Raw genomic sequence first — 4,961 nt, forward strand, 5'->3', positions numbered from 1 at the left:
TTGATCTGGTAACTGTGAATAATCTTGGGACCATAATCCAAAAAATGAAACCATCTGCCTCCTCTCTTGACATTTTTACCTCCCAGATTCTTAAAAGCTGTTTTTGACGTAGTAGGACCCACACTTGCGGACTTACTAAACCTCTCTCTTACATCAGGATGTGTCCCAGAATCCTTTAAAAAAGCAGTTGTGGAACCTATACTAAAAAGCAATCTTTAAACCCATCTGATCTGAACAACTACCGGCTAGGGCTCGGTGGTATGACCTCAAATTCATATCACGGTATAAACTGCACCCCTTCACGGTAACGGTATATATCATGGTAGAAAATTATCATAAAAAGTAAAGATAATGTAATTTTTAGAGCATTTTTTTGCAGAGAACTGTAATCTTAATCAAACCCAGCATTTTTGCTTTAATATCTGCCTGCCAAACAATGAGCTTCCACCTGCTATCAGCTGCTGCTCTGCTGCGCGCTCATCTTCATCATCAGAGCAGAAGCCAACTTTACATTAGCAAGATGGATTTATGGCTGAAGGAATGTACACGTCTTTTTTTAATCATCTCTGTGGGTAACAATACTTTAAAGAACAAGTTTTTTCTCCGACAATTGGGTGTGGAAAAACTACAGTTGTTAAAACGCTCTGCGTGACGTGCAGCGAGAGGAGAGAGGAGAGGAGAGGAAGAGATTATGATCCCGCGACACAACGTAACTTTTCCTACAGCGGGAGGGGGATATTTTGAAGATTTATTCTCTCTATACGTGTTTTAAAATGTTAGAATTTCTTCATTATATTTCGAACTTCTCCTGCTCAGTTGTCTCTGCACTCGCAGCCCTGTTGACACAGGTGCGATGACGTAATGACGATATGACGGTAGAGCGTAAATTTCTACCGTAGGCCAACTTCATACCGTTTCTACCGTCTACTGCATATACCACGCAGCCCTACTACCGGCCCATTTCAAAGCTACCATTTTTGTCTAAGGTCTTGGAGAAAAATTTTTCAGTACAACTAACATCCTACTTGGATGTAAATAATCTTTTTGACAACTTTCAATCTGGCTTTCACAGATCTCACTCTACAGAGACTGCCCTCCTACGTGTCTCAAATGATCTGCTAATGTCTGCTGATAGAGGCATGTACTCTGTCCTCCTCTTACTGGACCTGTCCTCAGCCTTTGACACTGTCGATCACACTATCCTCCTTCGTAATCTGAAAGACATAGGGACATCCGGGGTGGTGCTAGACTGGTTCAAATCATACCTCTCAGACCGCTCTTTCTCAGTCTTATTAGGTCAATCTCTCTCTGACTCAGCCAAACTCTCCTGCGGGGTTCCACAGGGTTCCATCCTGGGCCCGATTCTATTCCTGCTCTACATCCGCCCCCTGACTGAGGTCATCAAAAATTTCCCAGACGTCTCCTACCATTTCTATGCAGATGACCTACAGCTATACTGCTCCTTTAATGACTACGCCACCCACAAGCTCACCTCTCTTATAAAATGTGTCACTAAAGTTAATGAGTGGCTGTCTGACAACTTGCTGCTTTTAAACCTCAGTAAGACAGAGACATTGGGCCTCGTGCAAGAACATGTTCGTATTCTTATCCTGAATTTCTCTTACTGTTGTTCGTACAAAGAGTTCGCATGAACATGCCACGTCAGATTCAACAAACTCTTCTACCTTCAGGAAAAGTGTGTAAATGAGCTGTGTAAATTACACCTGTTCGTATCCAGCTGCTCGTGCACGCAAGAGGAGATTAGCATAATTACCACCCCAAAAACACCATATAAGGCTATATTTCCTGCCTCAGATACAAGGAAGTGTCCATTCAGCAAAATGACAGCGTAAACTAAAAAGAACTTTATGAGTTCAGAGATTGAAGTCCGTCTGNATGAAGTTTTACTAACAGAAGTTTTTCTTTTATACCCTAATTACTATGTAATTACATGGTAATAAGGTGGTAGCATTTTTTATTATCTTGTAATTACATGGTAATAAGGGTTCCATAAAAGAAAGCCTTACCAATATTTATAAATATTTTTTAAGTAAACAAACGACGAGTAATAAAGTCATAGCAGCTGTCTCTAATAAGCAGAGCAGTTTGACGTAGGGGTGGCTAAATAAAASGAAAATAGTGTGAACAGTAAATCCACTTTCACACAACGAACCTAAAGCAAACGTCCACAYACTCACACAGATTACTTTTCCAAAGCAGAAAGTCAACAATCAGGCATGAATCAGAGTTTAGATCCCAAACAGGGATGTTGTGATGAATATCCTGGATATCAGCAGAAACATGGAAGTGTTGATGGTTTAAAGGCTGAGCTCATTTTTCTGGAAGAATGAGGCAGAGTTAGTGGGAAAAGGCAGAGAAAGTGATAGTCTGTGACAGATTCTTTACCTTTCTGCAGCCACATGTTTGCTCGGCTAATATTAACAGAGAGCAGTTTCATCTTTCAAGAAGAGACAGAAAGTTCCTGCCGTATAATTGAAACCACAAATGACTGCTGGGCTGGTTGGATTTAATGCGTCCTGAGGATTAGATGGTGAAGTCTGTGGACATTAACCAGAGAATAAGAACACTCACATCGACCTCTGGCTCTCATTCTTCTTCCATGTTTTTTTTCTTAGTTAAAGTAAAAGGTCGCCACATTTTTTCCTTAATGCTGCATAACCATGAGAGATAGGCTTTCCCTTGTCCGTCTGATGAAGTGGCTTTTGAAGCCTTGAAGCCTTTGAAGCTGTGTTTGGTGCTGCAGTTGTGGAGCTGGGCTGGGTTTACCTGCAGTCACACTGCAGCAGATGGGCCAAAAAAACAGGCTCTGAAAGTCAAAACCAATTCAGAGTAAATATTCAATTATTTACCAAATGACCGATCTAACAGTTGCTTAAAGGAATGCTTTTCAACCACTGAGATTCAGCTGAAGATAAAAGAGCTTTTGATCTGAACAGACAGACTTCTGCTCTTCTGGAGGGTTAAAACCTGTTTGTTCAGAGACGTGATGATGAACATGAAACTCTAAAATACAAACAAAAACCTGAACAACACATGACGTAAGAGCCTGGTTTGACAGATAACAAGGTGTGACTGTTAAGACTGTTTACATGTCAAACACTTGAAGGAAGACGATAAACAAAACTGTTTTTATATTACACTGTTGAGCAAACTATTATATTATATACATTATTATATGCAGTATATTATGGTAATATATTATGATGACTAATTTCATATCAAATTATAATTTATTATCATTATGATTATTGCTTGAGTGCTGACCTTTTCTTAGTCTCTTCTGATGGTTTTTGAAGGGAAACGTCTTCCACCGTACTTCATCCTGTTTGAACCAGTCATCAGTGGTTCTATCAGAGGTAATATAGCTGCAGGTTTAACAATTATAACTTTCATAATTTTTAAAGGGCCAATATTATGTGTTTCTCAGGCTTATATTCAAATACTATACCATAATAATGTATCTATGTCACCTTTAGTTGTTAWTAAAATGCTGTTTTTATGTTTAAATAGAAAATAAACTTGTCTTCTCATCACTTCCTCTTCTAAACGCCTTGAAATTGGCCTCTGTCTCTTTCAGAACCACCTTCTGCTTCTGTCCCGCCCATTTCGGTGCGGGGGCAATGATGCAGTTTACTTGGCATCTGAAAATACATTTCCTCAAATGTATTTTTAATCTGAAAAAAGCTTCACTGAGTGAGAACTAATGTTGAGAGCTCAGCAGACAGTTTAAGTTTCACTTTCAGTTTCACCCGAGAGCCTGCAGGGCGTCATGGGCGGGGTGTGTGGGGAAGGGGTGCTCTGCCATGAGGAAGTTCAGCTTAAAGACACGTCCTAGAGGTATTTCTGGTCCCCACCTGTCGTTTTGCTCCTCAGCGTGGCTTCATACAGTAAAAACGCTGCAGGATTTCTCAAACATGCATGAATGAGTCAGAGCAAGGCTTTGGACATGTTTTTTTTTTTTTTATCAGAGAATAACATTATAACATGATATAAAACTCAAAAAAGTTGATTTTACATGGTATTTCCCCTTTAAATTGATTTAAATTCAAACATTTTTCCCCTTTGTGATGCTTTGACATCACTTTAAATACAAACTTTAATGTTGTTATGTTGTGTTCGAGCTTCAGTTACAGTTTAGCTAATTTTAGCTGTGCTGCAATTTGAAGCTTTTAGCTATGTTTTCACCTTATTTAGACTTTGTCATTGGTTAGCCAAATTTAGACTTTTAGCTGCACCTTTTCTATTTATTTGTAGCTTAAGCTAAGGTTTTACATAATTGAGCATTTAGCTACATTTGTTTTTAAATTTACCTTGTAGCTACTGTTTTGCTCAATTCAGCTTATAGCTGCAGTTTTTCCTTTCAATTTATCTTTTAGCTACTGTATTGCTTAATTTAACTTTTAGGTTTTCTGATTAAAATTTTAGCTACATTGTTGCTTACTGTGCTCTTAGCTAAAATTTAGCTAGTACTTTTTGATAATTTTAGACTATGGTTTTGCTCATGTTTGCTTTTGACTGTAATTTTAGTCATTTCATTTTTTATAACAGTCATGTCTCTTTTCAGCACTTTGATATTTTTACAGAAATATCCAAACATTTATAGTTTTATATTTATTTTTTATAAATATATATTTTATCACATTTAATTTTAAACATATTCTAAATATTTGTTTGAAAAAGTTTTCTTGAAGTGAATTTTACCTGAATCTCCATGATTAAAAATGTTAATGTTTTTAAATCTGGAGCCTGCTGATGTCACTTGCAGTAAATAAGTTCGTATTCTAATGAAGACTGACTGAATAATTTGAATCACTTTCATTTCATTTAGTGATTTTATTTTTACTAACAAAAACAGCATCATTAATTGTTGTTGTTCTCAATCATTTATCTGAAACAAGATAAATTATTTTAATTTTCTAAAATACAGAATCATATTGAAC

Source organism: Austrofundulus limnaeus, unplaced genomic scaffold, assembly GCF_001266775.1.
Source record: "Austrofundulus limnaeus strain Quisiro unplaced genomic scaffold, Austrofundulus_limnaeus-1.0 Scaffold14, whole genome shotgun sequence".
Taxonomy (NCBI): domain Eukaryota; kingdom Metazoa; phylum Chordata; class Actinopteri; order Cyprinodontiformes; family Rivulidae; genus Austrofundulus; species Austrofundulus limnaeus.